General features: G+C 38.4%; 1 long non-coding RNA gene across 1 annotated transcript; it reads right to left on the bottom strand.

Moving 5' to 3' along the window:
- Nucleotides 1-324: 324 nt before the first annotated feature.
- LOC139679225 (uncharacterized) lies at nucleotides 325-4,899 on the bottom strand. Its single transcript, XR_011699162.1, has 3 exons — nucleotides 4,810-4,899; nucleotides 3,607-3,777; nucleotides 325-428 (listed from the first exon to the last, which is right to left on the bottom strand). It is a non-coding gene; the product is annotated as an uncharacterized lncRNA (long non-coding RNA).
- Between the last annotated feature and the right edge of the window lie 17,012 nt (nucleotides 4,900-21,911).

Here is a 21,911-nt window from a genome sequence, read left to right as displayed (position 1 = left end):
AGATAATAATTTGTTAACTGCTTTGAGAAGAAATCTTAATAGTTTGAGTGCTGGGTCTAATAAATAACAGTTATTCTGGGGGGGTTGTGTCATTTTATTGACACTTAGAGGAGGTACTTCTTACCTGCTTGGTAAATAAATTATAAGATATTAATAAAATCAAATAGTATCTCTTAGCAATTCCTGCTGCCTAGAAAATGAAAGGAGTGTGTATTGTGACTTGGCTGCAGCATTCTCTTTTTAATTACTCTGAAATTACCCACTCTATTAGCAATGACTCAGTTAATTGGGCATATCTTACAAAGATACTTTACTTACTAATAGAATCTTGGAAGGTTGTGGTTCCAGAGTCGGGGTTTTGGGGGCGAGATGAGCTTATGTTTTATCCAACTGGCCCACAAAGTCCCGCTTTTGGTGGTCACTTTGGTCTGCAAAAGAAAACAGCACATTATGGCTCTTACACTGGACATTAAACTTAGTAGTAAACTCCTGCTGTGCTTGGTCAAAGGCTGCTATTCGCTTTAAATAAATAATTGTGTTCTCACTTTAGTGTTGTCTTTAGCGATAAAAAGTGGATAGAAAATATTATCATTTCTAAAGTTAAACATAAAAGTTTTCTAGCTGTTGGTGGTGTTTTTTCTCTTAAAAGGTTACATTTCAAAGAGCAGTCACTCAGTACAGGTGAATTGGGAGAAAAGGAAGTCCCTAGAAAAGAGAGGCAATTTAAACCTTGAAAACATCATAAAGCACCAGCGTTTGTATTGCCAATCCTCGTTTTTTTTTTCTCACAAAGTATTCAGTTTTAATGTATCTCTTCAACCAGCTATTTCTTTATGTGTGTCTGTTTTAGTGTCTACATGTGTACAGTCTGTATCTATGAATCAATTTAAAGACTACTAATTTTTATAATGATAAAAGCTGTAGAATGTATTTTTATGTTTAGGGCACCATAAACCCGAGCTTGGTGAAGCTGTTTAAGGTCATGGTATTTACATTTTGCTATCAATATCCTAAAGAATTTAAGCATTATTTTTGCTTAAAAATTACATAGCTGTACTTTGCTCGTGGGATTGTAGTAAGTGTTGAAAGTGACAGTAGATACAGTGAATTTCCTGTGGTTCCAAATGTCCTGCACAGATTGACACTGAATGAAACACATGACACTCACACAGTGTAATTTCTACAATGGCTCATGTATAGAGCAAATGCACACAAATACACACAGGAGCATCCCCACAGTTGGGGTAAAGGTGTCTGCCATAGTTCTGACACTTTGAGCCACCTAATCAGATCCTAAAGTTACTCATTAAGCATCTAGACATTCACATTGTCATTGCAGTCAGATGAATTTTAAGTGCTGACCTACTCAGACTGAACCAATTTGAGTATTTCAAAAAGGCCTGAAAATTCAGCTGAAGTTCCCCAGTAATACACTGTTAAAGCAGAGTTGTTTTCTGTGACTATATGCAGGATCTGTACATTTATGCAAATGAATATCAGGATGAATTACCAAGATTGTTCTATAGAATTCTGACATTTCCCATTTTATAGCAATACAATCTCTACACAAGTGAAATAGGACATATCGAAACCTCCATGCAACAAATTCCTCAGTTGTTTAAGGCCAAAATCTGATTTGGAGGAGCTTAGGTCAGAATTGTGCTGCTGAAATGCCTTTTAGCTACAGTTTTGCATGAAATAATGCTGTTCAAAGGCAGCACTTATGAAAGGTTAAATTTTCATGAGTCAATTAAGCTACAAACTTAACTGTAGGAATATTTATTTTTGAATTATAGTACTTAGTTTGTGAATATATTCAAGATCTGTCCAGTCCTACAAGTTGTCAGATCTGGACTGGTTTAACTCCTCTGGTCTCTTCACTGGGATTCTGAGAATGAAAGAGCAGAGAATCAGAGATTAGAAAGTGGATCAATGTGAGGATCTTGTTTTAAGGGAAAAGAGAAACAAACTACATATCCAAACAGCAGCAAAGATCAGCTCTGCTCTGCTGAAATACAGCACTTGCTTCTTACCAACCGTTACTTTAAAGCTCTTAAATTAAAACATGTTGTTTTGTACAGCTGCTTTCAGTAAGATGTGCTTTAAGTAGCACACTTTGCTAATCAGTTATTTTTAGATTATTTTTAAAAATAGATTCTATCTGAATCCGTATTGATGATATATAAAATTCCCATGCACTCCTCCTAGCACCAATAACCCAGCTATAGAATTAATACACTATTTGAATGATTAATGAGCAGTGTTAAAGTGACACTTCTGTAGGCCTTCCCCATGGAACATTTTTACTCACATTTTTTTCCATCAGTAAGCTCAGAGAAGGAGCTCCTGTTTGTCTCTGGTGTGCAGCAAAACAGACCATTTGCCACTACCATGGATATCATGCATATATTTTAAACTTTAAAAGTGTGTTCATTTTCTGTGTGCTATTTAAATGAATGATGATGAGATAAAACAATGATAGATGCCCTAAACATCTGTGTTATAAAAATTTGATCCCTTTTGACTGCTTTTCCCCCCAGGTTTGCGTGCAGTTGGGGTGGTGGCCTCAGAGCTGAGGCTCCTGAAGTGCACTGTGTATCCAGAGCATTAATAATTAAATACCTGGGATCACACTATCTTGCTATTTGTTATGGGAAAAAAAAAGAAATTTACAGCAGATAAAAAGTAGATGGCATGTTTGTAATAAAAATTAATTTTTCTTGAGATAAAAAAATGTCATGAATTATTGAAAAAATAATATTTAGGAATATCAACCCCAATTATTTATTGCATTTATAATTTATAAAATTGAAAGTCCTACGAGCTATCTTTTTAAAATAAAACTACATTTTTAGAATGACTTTTCTGCATTTTTAAGCAAACCTTTAAAAAAACCCAGCTTACAATCACTCTGAATCAGCAGAGGATTATCAGATGGCCTAATCTGTTTACTTTTGAAATTTTATTGAAAGCATTGAAAAGATGAGGATCTCCCCAGAATGCAGTGGCGTGGCAGGGGATTGGTCTGTGGCCTGCATTTTCTGAAGCAGAGCCCCAACCTTTGACATCTCCTGACCTCACATTGCAACAGAAAAGTTTGTGACTCCCCTCTGATCCAGCCATAGAAAAAAGAGAGAGAGGTAACAACCCCGAGTTTGGAAACTCATGACCTGGAACAACGAAAATTTCTGCCTTAGTAAAGGCTACAAAATCAGTCAGCCCTTCCTAGGAAGCTGTCCAGAGTTTTTCCAGGGCAAGAACAGAGACACCCAAGGGCTGAGTGTTAAACTGTGCCTGTTAAACTGTTAAACTCCTCTCCCTGTGCCCCGCCAGCACTGCCTGCCTGTGGAAAACCCGCACCTCACACCACAGGGAAGCTCTGTGTGAACACACACCACTGTGTTCAGGCATCATTTTTAAAGGCATCAATCAAAGTATCATTTTTATTTGCCTTAAAAATAATATTTAACAGATTATGAAGCAAAAAAAAATTGATTTTTTAAAATGGCTTAAAAATACTAGTGGAAAACCACTATCACCTGGAAGCTGTAGCTGTAGTGGAAGAAGTGGTAGAAAAGTGGTTGTTGCATGAAAGACAAAACCCACCTCAGACTGTGTAGCTTGAGCCTGTGGAGCTCCTGGTGAAGTGAATTAATTTCCAGCATCCTTTGCCCACTTCACAGCACACATCAGTTAATAAATGCACTGCTGTCCTCCTGCAATGTCATCTGCTTTTCCCAGTCCAACAGTGCAGATCTGTAGGGAATTTGGTAAAGGCTGTAAACATGGAAAAAAGAAACAAAGAATCAGAGTTTTTTACCTGTTGCCAAAATGCCCAAATGATTCCTGCTCACAAGGTTTCTGTAGGGGATGTATGGATGGGTAGGCCTTAATTCTCTTGTGGATTTTTTTCAGGACCTTTCTACAACATCCACAGAGAATATAAAGGTAATAGAAACAGGAGTAATGTATCCCTGAGGTGACTGTGGGTTATCCAAAAGCACTACATGAGCAGTTGGTTTCAGAAGGTTAATCCTGGTCTCACACTCCCTGTTGCATATAAAGCTCTTCAATTACCAATGTTTTATTTTTTTATATTGGAATCACAATTCTCTGCTGACAGGCTCCAGAGTTTCTTTCCTTTTCCTGTTTGGAGCATACTTGCTCCTACCTGAGCTCGAAAGAAATCTTAAAACTGATGCATCAGTTCTGTCTGATTTCCTGATTGCTTACATTGTGGATGCACATGAAAAACTTTAAACAAAACTATTTTGATCTTTTCAGCTAATACTGCTGTGATATTTTAATTTAGCTGATAATGAGGAAGACTAAAATTCACCAGTGTAAAGTATTGATGGACTTTTGCTCTTTCATGTATCAGTCAGACAGACCAAATCCTTTTACTAAAATCATGCCCTTTCTATGGGAATCAATATAAAATAGTTTCTAGACACTATTTTTTTTAAAGTAAAGCTTGTCTTTTGTTTGCAGGTCAGGATAAGAATTAAAACAAAATACACACACACACAAAAAGGCAAAATGTGTTCTGTCATCTACAAGCCACATATAAAGGTTTGTAGCAAAGTGGGAGGAAAATCCATTCAGGATGTTTCAGGATTGGCCCACGTGTCAAGAAAAATAAGTGATTGCAGTAATTGTACTGAAGGGGCATTTCTATTTGTTATGATTGCTACATTTTAATGTCTGTTAAGGTCAGCAAAATGTAGAATTTTGCTTTGTTGCTGCTGCTGTTTGTGTTCCAGCTCTGTTGCAATCAAAGGCCCATTCCCAGTCACACACAGCACACACCTCTGCCAGGAGTGCCCGGTGCTGCTGTCACTCAGGAGTGTCTCCACTGGATTCATCCATAAAAAATGCAAGTGAGATCACATTAAAATTTCTGGAACCTGAGGAAAGAATTGGGTTAATTTTTTATTACATTTTAACACGAACAAAGAGCAAATGTATTACGCAGAGCATCATATTAAATAATATATGAGGAATTGAGCCTTGCTTCTTGAACAATATAGTTATATTTTATGCCTTATGCTACAGGAATCTGTGATGAACATGCCTGCCAGGTGCTATTCAGTGTGGATTACTTTAAAATGGTAACTTTGCACTGGGCATGTCAATTGAATAGGCATAACTCAAATTTCAAATGTGCTACCTGTTTTACTAAGGCCATTTATAAATACGGAGTCTTTACTAAATTGGAATTCCTCTTTGTATTTTTAGTTGGAGCAGTCTTTCTGTATGTATAGAAAACATCCCAGAAGGCTGGGAAATATCTTTAAATTCTTTAAAATGAAAGATGTCAAATGATTTTATTGTGTGATTTTCTTCTATAAACGAATGTTCACTGCCACTGAAGTATCCTTAAAAAGGAGAAATGCAGGCCAGCGGTTAATGATGATTATTCTGTTTTATATTTTGCTTTTGGGGAGCTGAAAGAAGAAAAATTGTTCCATATTGTCTGGGCTTCCTGCAAAAGGTTTTTGCTTCCCAATACCAACAGTATTTCTAAGAGTGCTGCCTCAGAATTCACTTTGTTGAATGGACAGAACCATTTTATACATTCAGAGCAATGAGTTAGAGGCTGTTTGAAAAGCTACAATTTGCCTGTGCAGGGCACTAGCAGAAAATTATGACAACCTGAAGTATTGCTGGAAAGTTGTTCTAACGTAAAAATCTTTTCTTTAGAGTTTCATTCTCGATGTTCCACAGCATCCACCACTTCCTGCACGGCTCTGAACCGCAGGGAAAATGAGGGACTTTTGGGGGCAGATGTGTTTCCTTTACACTATCATAATGCCCCTAAAAATCCTTATTGCTCTTGCAGTGTTCTTCTGTGCTGCTGGGCCTGGTGAGAACTACTCGAAGACCTGGCTCATAAATACAGCTTTTCTCTAAAAACACTTTAGAAACACCACTAAGTTTTATTTTGTTTGTCTTATTTTTAGTTGTGTTTACTGTTGCTTAAAATATAAGTGGCAAGATCTGCAACCACCTGTTGGTAAACAAATGTCATAAGTCATAAATCCAAGGGACATGCTGATAACTGCGTGGTATTATGAAGAGGGATATATTTTGGCTTAAGAGTGAGAGCTTCATTCTTTTGGTACAATTAACTTGTTTTTAACTAAGAATTTTGCATCTGTGTCTCTGAAAAGATGACAGATTTTTGCAAGCTAACTTGAATCACTGCTATGCTGGACTTCACCTGGAATATTTATCGATTTTAGAAATGTGCATCAGGCCATTTGTCAAATGCATAGATCTGTCCTGTACTTTCATTTAAATTAAATGTACCAAAATACTCAAATCAGGTTTTCATACATTCCCAAAATAAAAATATGATTAAACCTAGAAAATATATTGTGGGTTGTCAGCTGTTCTATGTTTATTCAGCTCTAAAGGTCTTTGTGTGGGCATTCCTCTTGCTGAGGCTTTGGGGGAAGGTGGATAGCACAGTCCCCTGGGAATGCTGTTTGGCTCCTGTCCCTGTGGGTGTGAGAGATCTCCAGGGATCTCCCAGGCACAGGGTATTCCTGCTGGGGGGCAGGTTCCCCTGGAGCCTTGAAGGAGGAGGGAGAACATACACATGTAAACATGGTTTGTTTGTGTCTGGGTATTTCAGCCCAACATATCATCGCTGTGACATGTGCAGTGCTGGTAATGTTTATTTCGGTGGCCCTGTGTGGGACAGTCACTGCTTTTGTTAAATGTACGCCCGACTTCATGGGCAAGCTTGAAAGAGATAATTGATGGTGTCACATTGTCCCTCTGACAGTGTCTACTGGTATCTTTAAACAGCCTTCAAAATATTTGGGGGCAGAGGAAAGGCACGAACTGGGTAGCTGCACCCCACCCCTTTTACATCAAAGTTTAATCTCCAAGCAAATGCCCTTCTTCATTCTGCCAGAGGACTGTGTCTCATTCCTCAGGCAGGAAAACCTTCCAGGTCAAGCCACACCCTGCAGGTCACAAGGTGGACCTGCTGTTAAGACTGAGACTCAGCACTTCTGATGTGCAGACAAACACCACAACAGGGAAATTCCTTTCTAGCAGGACAGAATGGGCAGTGCTGGGCAGTGTTGTATCCACAGGGCACAGCCCCCCGGCACGTGCCTTCCATCACAGCCCTGCAACTGCAACAGCACTGCAACTGCAACAGCACTGCAAATGGATGTGTGGACAGGGAGCAGGAGAAAAAGGTGGTCAGTGTATTCATTCTAAATGTTCGTGTCAGTATTTCAGGGCTTCCATTTGGACTAGTGATCACAAGGTGATCCCCAGCACCTTCTGACATAAGTGGAAGGTGTAACACAGACTGGCTCAAGGCTTATCCAGCCTTCAGAATTAGAAGTTACTTGCAAGGTATCAAATTAATTGAACTAATAATATTAGTAAATATTTTTGCGTGGGTTTTTTTCCTAAATGTGCCAAAGTGCATGCTCAGCAAACTTTTTATCTCCTAGTAACACTCCTAGGTAAAGACTCTGCATCTAATTGGGAATAATAAAAATAAAAAGCATGAGACAGGATATATTTTGTGCAGTTCTGCAGAGTCAAGAATCAGTGAGGGAAGTTCTCCCAGAGCTACAAAATGTATCACCTTGATATGGAAGACCTAATATGAACAGACTGGAGTTTTAATTACTTTTTAAAAGTCTTTTGGGGGCTATGCTAATCACAGTACGATGTAAAAAATACTGTGATAGATTTGAGCATTAAAACTGATCTAATTTTGTATTTGTCCTATGTCAGCATCTTATCTTACATGTAATCGTTCAAGGATATCAGAATTAATTTCTCTCCTAATGCAAGCAATCTTTCATAAAATTTCTTGCCTGTGTAATTTGTAGGCTTCAACAGCAGATTCTTGCATACAAATCTACTCACACACTTACAGGCTGGAGCAAAAGTCAGATTCCTTCTGAACAGGTACTCTGCAAATATGTAAAAATATATTTATTATATGACACTACTATCAAAAGAAAAATGCATGCTTAGACCTAGCAATCCTGAGATTAAATTCAAGGACAAGAATCAAAATAAATAACACTGTATTCCAGTCCCTGTTACATCTAATAGGAATCACCTGACAAACAACTTTTTTTCTTTTTACACATCTTTATCACTGAAAAATAAGCATTAGAAAATGAGAGCCAAGCACATGGTTTGAGATGTGTACTTAAACTTTTGAATTCAAATACTTGCTGCAAGTTGTTTATTTTGAGTATTTAAATGGTTTTGGTTTGAAATGGTATGTCACAAAAACCTCTGGATCTGATACAGCCCCAGAGGAAGGACTGCAAAACTCATCTGTAAAACTGTCCACTGAAGCTAAAAGCACTTTGGGAGTAGCTTTCAATATGAAACATTTTGTAAAAGATCATTTTTTTCTCTGGTTGTTTTTAAAATATGAGCAAAGCAAAGATTTCTATTAGTGTCTTCTTAGTGGGTTTGATTTCTTTTAATTATAGGACCAAGAGACATGAACTGACAAACTGCTCTAAAAGAACAGTAGCAAGTAGGTAATATTTTTCAAGTAGAATTTCCACAGTGGAAAAGATATTATATATTTGTTATGTGCCAAGAAATGAGTAATATGAGAATACTTTGATTCTTTTACAAAATGGAAGAGCATTAGCAGCATTTTAGATTTTTATTATATATAAAAATCTTGTGATTACCAACGGTCTCCCAATAGATAAACAAAAATAGCATAAAATAAATGCAGTTATTAAATAGGCTGAGTGAAACCAGTCTCATTTATGTACTAAATAAACCCATTATTATCTCAAGTTCTGAACATTGTCTCAACTGTATGTGCACTGTTTAAATGTTATTTAGAATTAATTTGTTGCCATTGGTGGCTGATTAAAGAAGTGTAAATGGTTTTGTTTTATTTACCTTAACTTTTGCATGTATGCAAACAATTTTATTCCCATATTTAAATCACCAGTGCCAAGATCCTGACTGACGTGGATCTTTTTGGTTATATTTTCAGCAAGTGCAAATGTGAGTTATGAAGCACAGTGCTGATACAATCTCATTAGAGCTGGAGGGAAACTTGCCACTGTGCATCCAGGAATCATTGTAAGTTAATAAAGATCATTAAAAGAAATCACACATTTCATAATCAGGCTTCCATGAAGATAGATAATATGACCTACTTTACACTTAAGCAATGAAAGTACAAGCTGAAATATTTTCAGTAGTTAGACTTAACAGGTGATATTAGCCAAGAAATTATTTACTGAGAAACTGAATTCTTAGTCAAATATTTTGTTGACTACTGGGTATTGTGGGTTTGTTTGTTTGGGTTTTTTAAGAAAATGCCACTTTAAAATCTTCCTTCCTTTTCCAATGACAAATTGTATTTTGTATATTCCTGTAAAAGTGGAATCTACAACCTTGCTGTGACTGCTGTCTGAGCCTTTTGGAGATCTCAGTAGTAACAACATCATAAATATCAAACTAGATTGCAGCAGGTGAATTTTGATACAGAGGAAGCAATAGGATATTCATGTATAAAGCCAGGGAATCTGTGCTAGTCATTTCTGGAGTGCTGAACTAATCCATAACAAAGTTATCCCATGACTGCAGTTGGCAGTAAGGAGAGCTGAGTGAGTCCAGAAGATCCCCAGACTGTATTTGAATCAAACATACACTTTGTGATATAATCTGGGCTCATAGTCAAGTAATCTAGATTCAGTACCTTGATAATTCATATAAAAACATCTTATATTACAAATTTATTCTAACTTGTACCAGAATTTCACAATTTTATTCTTTTAAAACTCTGAGTGTATCTAAAACCAGAAAGGAAACAAACCCCTTCTTAGAACATATCCGAAATGAAAATTACAGAGTTCTGTTTCCAGTCTGAGCAGTAGGAGAGGAGTGTGGCATCGAGAGGCTCTGGGTTCAGGGCCTGGCCCTGGTTTGCTCAGGTGCCAAATGCCTGAGCAGAACCCAAGGCAGGTGAGGTGCTGCCCACACTCCACCTGGCAGAGGGAGCGGCACAGCCACCACTTCACAGGATGCATTTTAATCTGGGACACTCAGCTCTGCCCTAAAACATGGTATCTCTGTGTACCAGCTCCACTCTTATCTCCTCCTCTCCAGATTACCCAGTTAACAAACAGCAAGTTCCAAGAAGTCAGAAAAGCCCACCCAAAAGCAGAGGTAGCTCCTCCTGCCAGGGAGGCAGAGCTGCCATGCCCTGATAACACACCTACCGCAAACACTCACAGGGGCAGGGGGGAACCTGCACCAACCTCCCAGCTCCAGGCTCAGGGTGTGCTCCTCAGGCGGGCACAGCACTCCCATGCCAGGTGTCACAGCCCTCCTGTGCCAGGTGCCAAAGTGATCCCATGGCAGGTGTCACAGCCCTCCTGTGCCAGGTGCCAAAGTGATCCCATGGCAGGTGTCACTGCGCTCCTGTGCCAGGTGCCAAAGTGATCCCATGGCAGGTGTCACAGCCCTCCTGTGCCAGGTGCCAAAGTGATCCCATGGCAGGTGTCACAGCCCTCCTGTGCCAGGTGCCAAAGTGATTCCATGGCAGGTGTCACTGCGCTCCTGTGCCAGGTGTGACAGTGCTACCATGCCAGGTGCCACAGTGATCCCATGACAGGTGTAACTGCGCTCCTGTGCCAGGTGTGACAGTGCTCCCGTGCCAGGTGCCACAGTGTTCCCATTGCCACAGCGCTCCCATGCCAGGTGCCACAGTGCTCCCAGTGCCACAGCACTCCTGTGCCAGGTCCCACAGCACAGCAGGGGCCGGGCCATGCTGTGCCTGTCCCCTGCGCTGCACTGGCTCTGCCAGCACAGCACCCCTCGCTGCTGGCACTGCTGTCCCCTGGGCTGGCTGAATTTTTCGCAGGTGTCACCCACACAGGACAGCAAAAGCATCAGGAGTTTCATCCCACCTGACTCACTAAGGAATCTCCTCTGTCGTTGTTAATGCTGGGATTGATCAACCACCTGCCCTGTGGTTGGCAGACAAACCAGACAAGCTTTGATGGGACCGTTTTAACTGATTCACCAGGAATTCACACCAGCAGAGCAGTGCACTTGAACAGCAAATCTGCAGAGCATTAAAGGACCTGGAACAGCAAGTTTATCTTAGTGCAAAAAAAAAAACCCAAACAAAATAATTTCTAATGAAATATAATCTTAGGTGGTATTAACATTATGATATATTCCAAAGATATATTCTCATGTTTTCACAGAGAACAGAAAAATGTATTTTCCCATTCTACATACAGAACACTTAAAAACACTTCAGTGTTTTGTGCTAATGCCCCAGAACACAGCAGTGTTGCAGTAGAAACATGGAGTTTTGGGAGGTAGGGACTTTGTTTCTCTTCTGTGATTCTGCATCTCCCACTCCTGATCTATGTTTAACACTCAGGTGTTAAATGGTTGGAAAGAACTAACAGCAATTTTAAGGTGATGTACTGTATTTTGGAACATTTTTTAGTCTGTAGATGATTACTGCCAATCTTAGAATATAGAAAAATTAGGGTTGAGAAAAGGCATGGGAACAAACAGTAAAACAATAAACCAAAGTCTCTAGACCAGGACACTTGCCAGCTCTTCCTACAGGAACTTTTGAGTTCTACTGCTTGCCTTGAGTGCAGCAAAAAGATAACCCTGTTCTTGTTGCAAGTTACCAAACACTGTCATGCATGACAGGCTGATAAGCAGCACCAAGACTTGTATCACGAGTTTATTAGTTCATTTGAACCAGATAGAAAGTGGTGGACAGTTTTGATGTGCTGCTGAAAAGAGAAAAATAACGGGTCAATACCCAAAACTATTCTGCTGGAAAAAGGGTTTCAATTCTTAGTAACTGGAGCTTTGACTGCTGTAGACAATTATTCTTTCTGTTTGTTGTGAATTCCTCAATGTTTCTGCCTCCTTTGTCCCCCTTGCACCACTGCGTTGTGGTTCTGTATTTGCAGGTGGTACAGACACAGCAATGGAAATTCTACACTGATAAGCAACTTTGTTAAAGTCATGGCACAACAGGCAGGCTTTGGTTTAGTAACTTAGTTACATTAAAAATAAGCATTTTCTGCTCTGGGTCTTTTCACATTAACTGGAGATGTTGGGATCTTATTTCCATGTTTTTGCCTGTTGTAGTTATTGAAAACTAAATATGGTGTATTTAGGTATGGTACAAAATAAGGTGCTATGATAGGTTCTCCTGTACACCTCCTCCACTTGCCTGATTAAATTCTTGCCTGATTATTTGCCTGATTATTTTTCTGGTGTTGGCCTGTGTGCCTTACAACATATTGATAGTGTTTGACTCATGATATTGTCACCAAATCTGTATTTGTACTTAGATCTGCCAAAGTAAATATTAAAAATCCTGCCATACATCCCAAATGTCCCGTTTAGTTTCCTTTTTGCAAGGGTATGCTCTTAATATAAACAGGGAGAAACAAAGAGATAAGGCAGTGATGGAGTATCAGGGTTTACTGGCAAAACTGGATGCAGGTATATTAATCACAGATGATAAAAACATAAGGAAAAAGGCTTTCCTGGGCTGCAGGAAGAGACTTATATCCTACACTGTAATGACTTTTTTGTATCATTTATTTTATTGAACAATTACTTTAGAAAAGTTTTCAATTTTTTTGCCTTTTCTTGCAAAAGTAACCAGACTGTTTCAGAGTCTCTTTTCCCCACTAGGGCAGGCTTTTAAGCACCGTTGATATTTGTGGTATGCCAATTTTTATGGCTCTAAAGAAATAACAATAATACACTTAGGAAAAAATTGAGACACATTTTGTCTGGAAAATGTTGTTTCACTCTGTCAAAGAAATAAGAAGAACTTATTTTAATATCCTGTCTCACAATATGGGGTAAAATAGACAAGAAAATTAGGATGGGTAGATGAAATATATACTTAAGCAAGATGTGATCAGTGACCAGAGAGCTAATGTTTTCAGTTATTTGCAAGACTTCAATGATTCCCAGATGCCTGAAGCAGGGTAAGAAGGAGGACTAGGAATTTCTTCTGGATTTGATGGTTGCTTGGTGCTGTGGAATGTAGATACCTTTGCCCATTTGTATAAGAACTGTGTCCTTTGCCTTGGCTTTCCAGTGGGAGCTCCCAACTGAATACACAGACAGCCTTTCAGGACTTCCTTCCTCCTTTATTGAGGGCACACACAGGAGGTGCATGTGCAGGATGTTTATGGAAAGGAATAAAAAAGTTTTACAGCAACTGAATGCTCATGAGAGAGTCACACATATGTGGCTATTTGGTGAAAGTAAACACACTTCTGTCTGTTTGGAAAGAGAAGGAGCAAGGGCTTTTTTCCCCACTCTGTTCTCAGACACCAAACAACATTCTGCTGCAAGACAGAAACTGGTTGGGTGCAGATCCTTGACTGCCTTGAAAATACAGTTTTCTTGGTAGCATATTTATTCACCATATTAAGATTAGCCAACTAGGGGTTATTATTTTTTTAATTGAACTGCTCTCAGACTAATAGCACAGAAGTATTGCTATTGGCATGCTAGATATTTTCAATTAATTAAGTAAATAAGTTCACTAGTTTAATAAATTATTTTTCAATCAGTTATTTATTCAATTAATTGATTTAATTGCTTATCCTGTTTTATTCTGATTCTCAAATCTAAAATATTAAAACTTAAGCAACAGACCAGACACTGATGTGTCCATGTAAATTCAGGTGTGGGCTTGGCCTGACACTGGAGGTCTCTGGATGCAGGAGCAGTGGCACTGGGAAGCAGCTGGGGGTAAGAGCAGCTCTGAAAGATTCAGAATGTGAGCAGTCTGGTGACATGGCCTAAGGTGTACAGGTCTGTTTAGTCTTGTGTGAGGTCAAAAGCTTCTTGCAGTGCAAAGAAATTCCTCCGAAGTGTCTGGTATTTAACGGCAGCAGACCTTTGTATCGTGATAACCAGCAGATAATCTGGCTTTTTATAATCCATATTGTGATAATCAGCAGGTAAGACATTAGGAACCTACTGTACCTTGACTGGGGCATGGAGAAAGCAGGATACTGATGGATCATCACTCCACTGGCTTTTTATCTCTGGATCAAGGGAATTCATGTAGGCCTGTAACAAAAATAGTGACCTATGAGAATGCAGAAGCAAAGCAGAAATGTCCCAGCTCAGCTGACTGGCTGCCTACAGGAGCATCACACATCTGTTTGTACAATACCCACCAGTTCAAGCAGTAACAGTGAGCTTGGGATCTCCACTGGTGACCAAGATTTGTGGTGAGGGGGAGAACAACAACCCAGTGACTGAAATGACTCCGTGTTTTTCAGAGCACTATTGCAAGAAACCTGTTGGCAAAATGGAAATCATGTAACTGTTACTATTCCATCTGCATATTTTAAAATTATTAAATTAAATGCATGAATGAAGAAAAAACCAGAGATATTTCATCTGTAAATGTATAAATACATATAAACATTGTTTTCATGAATTAATTTATATGCAGTCAAATGCATAATTCTTCTACAGCCAGTTTTTCCTTTTGTTTTTTGTGTTCTTTCACACTAGCAGAAAAGACATAAAACAACAGCAAAATACCAGTAGGGATTTGCATAATGCCAAGTTACATCACATCAGAATTTGCAAAATTTCATAGCACAGGGCCTTGTCTTGAATATTGCAGGATGTGTGGTATTGAACACTGCAAGTTGTATTTAGTGCCCAAATGATTCCTAATGATCCATATATTTGCATAATTACCATGAAAATTACTTTCTTTGCGATGGATGAACATTTCAAATGTTGACTTCAGATTCTTGTCACTTTTCACACACCTTCCCCCCCAGCACTTTACAAAACTTTTCAGAAACTCAGTTTTTGAGACACAAAGCATTGGGAAGCAAGAGAAAGCACATGCATACAGAAGCACACAATGGTGTACATTCATAACTCCTAACAAATTCATGGAGAAATTAAGCGTATGGAGAATAACAACAATTAAGAAGTGCAGTTTTTAATGTCTAAGCTCTCTGAGAATATCCACCCTTCTTTGGGCACAGAGAATATCCATGTTGTTCTAACAGCTGATTCATTTGCAATGTGGTGTGTCTCCCACAGCAATAAACCTGATTTGTTTTTAGTCCATACAATGATAACCTGAAGTGGATTAGGAACTGCAGCATCACAGGCCTGACTGCACAATTCACAGAATCACAGTCTATTCTGAGTTGGAAGGGACCCACAAGGATCATTGAGTCCAACTCTTAACTCAATGGCCCACATCGGGGATTGAACCCATGACCTTGGCATTATTACAACCAAGTTTTAACCAACTGAGCTGACCTCAATTCAGTTAACAGGAGCTTGAGACTAGATCCACATTAAGGCCTGAGTGTGTGACACACCTGTGAGAAATCACCTCTCTCGCACTCACATGTCACTGCCACAGTGACCAACAAAGGCACCGCCAGGACTCTTCAGTCAAAGCTACTGGCCAGCAGGACTGAGGTTTTTTAGAGGATGCATATTGGGAGCACACCCTGACTCTGAAACACCTCATCTCACAGTGTTTTCTATGGAATTGTTTATGTGGAGGTAGAGAAACTGTTCTGAAGCAATGCCCAGAGGTGGGGACCAGGAATTCACCTCAGTGAGCCCCGATGTTCATCTCTGCTCCAGCACTCTGCTCTTTGCATCTCATATTGCTAAGGAATTACAGAGTTCCCTTCTGAATTTTTAAAAAGTACATAGTATGGATTAAGAATCCTCACAAATTTTCATGACACAGAGATAAATCTTGCCAGGCAATAAACCTTTGCTGGAAAGGTGCTATTTAGTTATAGTTGTAGCCTTACTCACCTCAATGCAATACAAACCCAAATATAATTTGATCTCTACATTTAAAACTGAACTTTTCCACATTGCAATAGTTTTAGTAACAGAAGAGATGTGTTAGTTAGGCATTGATAGCCACATATCATATCCCTGAGTAAGAATTCAGTCTTTATTGCCATAGTAAAAGAGCTCCAGGACACAAGAATGTGGTAGCAAAGAAAGGGATCTTCCCAAATCTATGCAACAAAAGTGCTATCAGAATAATTCTCAAAGTATGTGCTGCTTCAGTGTGCAGTTTTAATCATTAAAAGTGCAGTCTTTTGGTAAGTTGAAGATAAAGAGTTTAATGAGAAGTTTTGTGAATGTATTACTTTCCTGTTAAAATACTTGGAACGTTTTGTTAATCCCAGTAAAGCAGCAAATGGAATGTAAAGATGAATGGAATCGAAAGAATATCGTCCTCCTCTATGGAAAAAAAGTACTACAGAGCTGAATGATAAGTTACTTACAGAAAAGTATAAACTGAGTAGAGTATTAGAAAGAATTCCTACAGAACATGACCAATTTAATTCTTACTATTCTTACTGAAGTAAAAAATTTTACAAATTTAATAAATATTAAGCCATTTCTGATAATATGGGAAGTACATTATCTGTACTCCTATAGGTGCCATATCTATTTCTACTTAATTTTCAATCTTAAAGCCATATTGGTTGTTCTTAGCTGAATTAGAGTGATTAAAATAATTTCAGATTACAGGTAATAAATACATTGTGCCTGGCTCTGCCTCACTGCAACAAATGATCATTTAAGGAGCAAGACCATTACCTGTTTATATATGGTATTTATACACACATGTATGGTTTGCTTTAGCAGATGTGAAGGAAACACCCTGTTCTATAAATTCCACCTTTTACTGGCTGTAGGGTGACTTAACAGCATAACCCCCCTTAAGATGATGGTCTGGTTTAGTAGAATAAATCCAGATTCAGAGTAGAATCTTTCAATACTCAGCAAATTCCTCTTTGAGCCTTCAGTATCTTCGACGCTTATTCTGCGAGAGGATGAAAACCCTTTGACAGCCCCCATTTCTCTTCACTGATAACAGGGACTCCTCAGTCATCTTGTTCATCATGGGACCCAAGTTTTAGACACCCAAAGGAGGGATTAATTATCCTCAAATTCACTATGTTCCTTAGAGGATAAGAAATAAAAGCCAGCACATTATTTTTCTTACATACAAGATCAGAAGAAATACTGAAAAGAGGACTACCCTAATATTGTCTGATTGCAGCTGCCTTATGACACCACTTCATAAAGTCTATTCAGGCAACCTACAGATACTCTAAATGACAGAATAAAATTAAGCATGAAGATAGAAAAAAGTTATGCATTTCTCATGCAGAAATAATCTCCATCTATAAAAACAATTCTAAATTGTACTTGACAGGGCTAATATCACGTAAAAAATAAAGCAACTAGACACTTGACTCACAAAGAAAGAACATGATCAAAGTTAAAGTCTAAATGATAAAATAGTTTTACTCAGTAATTGTCTACTTAAAATTACTGGCAGTAATGTCTTTATGTCATTATCATCATATTGATAAAACTTGGTAGAGTACAAGACTGTACAGTAAACACTGTGTGTAAAAACCCCTGCAGTGTAAGGTTATAATGAAACTATTGAATTTCCTTATTTAGAGAAGCCCTACTGAAAATCAAAGACTGGAGAAACAGGCACCTCTATTACCCGACATCTCTACAAGGCATAAACCCCTTTTGAAATCAGAAACTGATCTGCACAGCCATAAGTTTAGCATATCTTCAAACAAATACATCTGTAAGAGACCATTTTGTTTCTAATGCAACACAGCAAAACGTTCTTTTGACAGAACACTTAGTATTCCGAGTCCCTGTTTCTGTATTTAACCCTAAAAATCACTTTTATAAATTCTGAGTGTTACATAGGTCAGTGTGAATTGCCCAAAACTAAATCTCCATCTATGGAAAAGAGTCTTGATTTGAATGTGTTTTGCTTTTAAATCAACTGGAACCCCAGACAGAATTCCCTTTAACACATTCGATATGCCTGAGCTGATATTGGTTTCATTTCAACATAGCAAATGCACCAGTGACAGGTAATAACGTGAAACTCGAGAGACTTTGGCCACAATTCATGTGGAATCTGGAGCATTAGTAAGTCCAAAGTGTGAGAAACTAGTACGGAAATTAAGGAATTATCCACGCTCACATTTACATGCCAAATTATTGACCAAAATGAAAAGTTTCTGCTGTATTCATAAAACACCAATCCCAAATGGTACAACTGTGCTGTACAAGGCAGTTCCCTCTCTCATTAAATGCAGAGTGATTAAACACTGGAGACTGTAAATGCTGCTCGATAAAAATGGCTGGTGCCTGTCCCAGGGGAGAGTCTCTCTGGAACAGGCTCTGAGAGCTGGATTAACACACTGAATAAATAAGGATGATGACCTTCTAGATATTACTACTGGCAATTTCTTTGCACTCATTCCTCTGGAATATTCCTGTTGGTTTAGGAGGAGAGGGCACAACAAATTAACCATAAGCCATTTGGTTCATTCCTCATTAAACAGCTGCGTGGCTGCCCCTGAAGCTGCACCTGGCGAGGGTGTTCAGGCCGGGGAGACTCACACAGCTGTGTCTGTGGGTCTGCACATCTCTGTGTCCCCTCACACACCAGGGAAGGGCCTGGGCTGTGACAGGAGGCAGAAAGGAGGCTGGGAATGCACTGCTGATGTCGTTATGAAAAAGCATTTTGCATGATAACTGGAAAATTATTTTTACATTATTTCACTATTTGGCCCAAATAAAGAGCTGTTGTGACGTGCTGTCCCAGAAACACCTTTCAGGTACTTGCTTTGAGCTGCTGCACACTACAAAATGACTGGCATAATCCAGAAGCCATCCAGGAAAACTACACTTTCTCCTTAAAACTTACATTCACAAGTTTTGTCTTATTTCACGCTGTGCACAACAAATACTTTATTAGATGTTTCAGTTATACAAAGTAATATTTTCGCTGAATATTTACACTCTTCCTATGCACCCATTAATAATGTAATTCTTATTCCCAGCTCTAGCCTGGATTTTCACCTGTGGCATAAGGTTTATCCTTAAAGTGACTGCTTGACTATAAGAAATAATGTAAAAAGCACATTTTCAGTCCAGCCACCTTAAGCAGAGACCTACAGGAATCACTAATGGCTAGTGACAGAAAACAACTTGGCTTTAGTCTGCTACTGTTTGGCATTAAAAAGGTCTTTTAATACTTTGTTTGAAATCTGGCAAAATCTTCACTGGCTTGAATAAATTGTGACAACCACTTACTCACCAAAACAAATACTTACACACACACACACACACACACACACACACACACACACACACACACACAATTCCATCCGAATTCAGTGAGTCTTTACACCGTGGATAAATTAGAACAGGAAATCTTTGAAGGATTTACTGGAGAAGTCTTTCCTTTTGTGCGTCAAAGGTCTATGTGGGAAGTACCTGCTTAGTGAAGGAGGGTCTTTTCCATCCCCACCAGCAGCAACAACAGACAAAATACAGCCAGTGCCACCACCCACCTTTTAAGAGGCTCCAGCCTGAAAGGCAAACTCTGTTAGATTGAGTCTGTCTGGTTAAAATACACAGGACAAGCCTTCATGGTGCTCTCTGCACTAGATTTGACTGCAGCCAATACTATTAATCCTCTAATGCCATAAATACCACAGGAAAGACATACTAATAAAAAAGACAGCACTGACACCATTAATCATGTCTAGGAATATATAAACACTGCAGAAATCTCTCTTATTTTTAAAACAAAATCAGCATTATAACAATTTTCTGAGAGACTTCACAGTAATTCCACTGTGAAAAATATTTATACTCTGAAAATATCTTTTAAATAACCATATGATTTTAATTAGCACTGTTATATCTATGTCAGCTTTTAGTGAAATACTTATGAAAGTGTTATTATTGTTTCTGCTCTCTGTTCTGTTTGTGATAAGGTTTGATTTTGATTTAGTCAGGAGTGAAGTTTGCTGCAGCTGAAAAAATGCATTTCAGCCTCTACGACACAGCTTTGTAAAGCTGGATTAGGTTGGTACTTTATAATGGCTCATGGTTGGGAAAAACAGGTATGTCCTAATTGAGACACATTACAGTGATATGCTCAAATAAACCTCTTGTGCTGCAACAGAGCCCAAGTTACTCACACTCAGAGAGGATTCAGCAAACAGCTGTTCTGTGGCACATTTGCTGCAGGGTACTCTGGAACCTTCTGTTTGTGGAATTTGAGGGCACTGGTGGAATTACAGAGTCCATTCACCACATTCCTGAAGTGTTGATAAAGACTGAGTTTCAGTTACTTACATGAAATTTTTAAAGGTCATCAAAATAAATACTGCAAGTTAAAACTCAGCAAAACACAGCATTGTTTTTACAATAATCTCCATTTTCCAGGTATTTACAAAACTGAGTTGTTCAGCCCATTTCCTATTATGAAGAAATCCTTTATAATTTTGAGTTATGGACAGTGGTATCACTCACTAAGAGGCAGAGAATAGAATGAGTAAGGTAACTATTACAATATATAACTTTTAGGGGTTTATACCAATGGATTTCATGTTCTACTTACAAATTATTCTGAAGAATATTGTGTTTGTAAAAGAAACATTTGGCCAAAATCATCTTCCACTGTACTTCTCTCTTGCCTCCCCCCCAATCACTCTGAAGCCTTTACTCCCTTTTCCTCTGGAGTGTAAAAAGACTCTGCTCCAGGGGCAGTTGCAGCTCTCATCAGGGAGCTGGAAATGTTCAAAATATTTGAAAATACATTTCAAAACTGAGGCGTGCAAAATCAGGAGTAAAATAATCTATTATTTGAAAATATGGTTTCGGCTGACTGTGTGCAGATAATTGGAAACACACGTGGGTCTGTTACAGTAACAGATGTTACACCTCACATCTTCTGATATTAAATCCTGAGTATTGAACCTGAATGTTAAAATAAAGGAAAAGCATTACATTTATGTTTTTTTGGATATGTAAATATTCCTAAATATTACATTATGCCTTCATTTTACTTTATTTTTGGAAAGAAAACCAATTTTACTTGCTTGTGGGACCTCACCATTGATAAACTTAATTTCTCTTTGAAGCTAAAAAGAAAGTCATAAACTTGACTTTTATGGTGTTTTTATAGAGCTTTTGTCAATATTCCTGAGTGTGGCTTTTGGTCGATCTTCTCTCATGTCAGAGCATACACAGCCCATGGCACAGCAGGAATTTAAATGTTAGTTACTTTACATAAAGCCAAGTAAACAGGTTGCCTGTTTCAGGGATAGAATATTGTGATTATTTTTATAATTCTGTTCTTGACATCTAATATATTAAAATAGTTTAATATTACCTGGCATTATTCCTAATTTGTAAGCCCATGTTCATTAATTTCCATACCCATGGGTGGTATTCCCTACACAGAGCCAAAGTCTTGCCATAAATACAGAGGTGGCTTTGGCTCCAAACTCTAAATCCTGAGTCTGCATAACATTGTAGAAGTACTTTTTATTTATGATGTATAAATGTATTATTCTTCCCCGTGCCAGTTGTGGATCTGTGATCTGCATAGAACAGGATTCAGTGGATGGAACTCCACAGAGGAATTGGGCTGCCTGGACACGATGTCGTGGAGAACTGAGGGGGTTTCATTCCTTTTTCCTCAGCAGAAAATAAATGTATTTTGCTATTGTTTTACAATGTTTATGGGAAAATTAAAATATCTAAATTTTGCCATAATTCTTGTTTTGCTTATTGCTTTTCTTATGGGTAAAATACTCTATTCTTTTATTCAAAGCTGTGCTGAAAACTGAGGTAATTCATGTCTATACAAATGTTAGCATTATGTATATGAGTTTTAGATATTCACACTTTGAGAATAAAACATCAAATATTTTTCCAAACTGTAAATTTTTCAAAGACTAAATAATCCTCACAAATGTTCCAGGGCCCACTTTTCTGTGGGG

This window comes from Pithys albifrons, chromosome 16 (genome assembly GCF_047495875.1).
Source record: "Pithys albifrons albifrons isolate INPA30051 chromosome 16, PitAlb_v1, whole genome shotgun sequence".
NCBI lineage: Eukaryota > Metazoa > Chordata > Aves > Passeriformes > Thamnophilidae > Pithys > Pithys albifrons.
The sequence above is the reverse complement of the archived record's forward strand: the minus strand, read 5'-3'. Positions and strand labels throughout refer to the sequence as shown.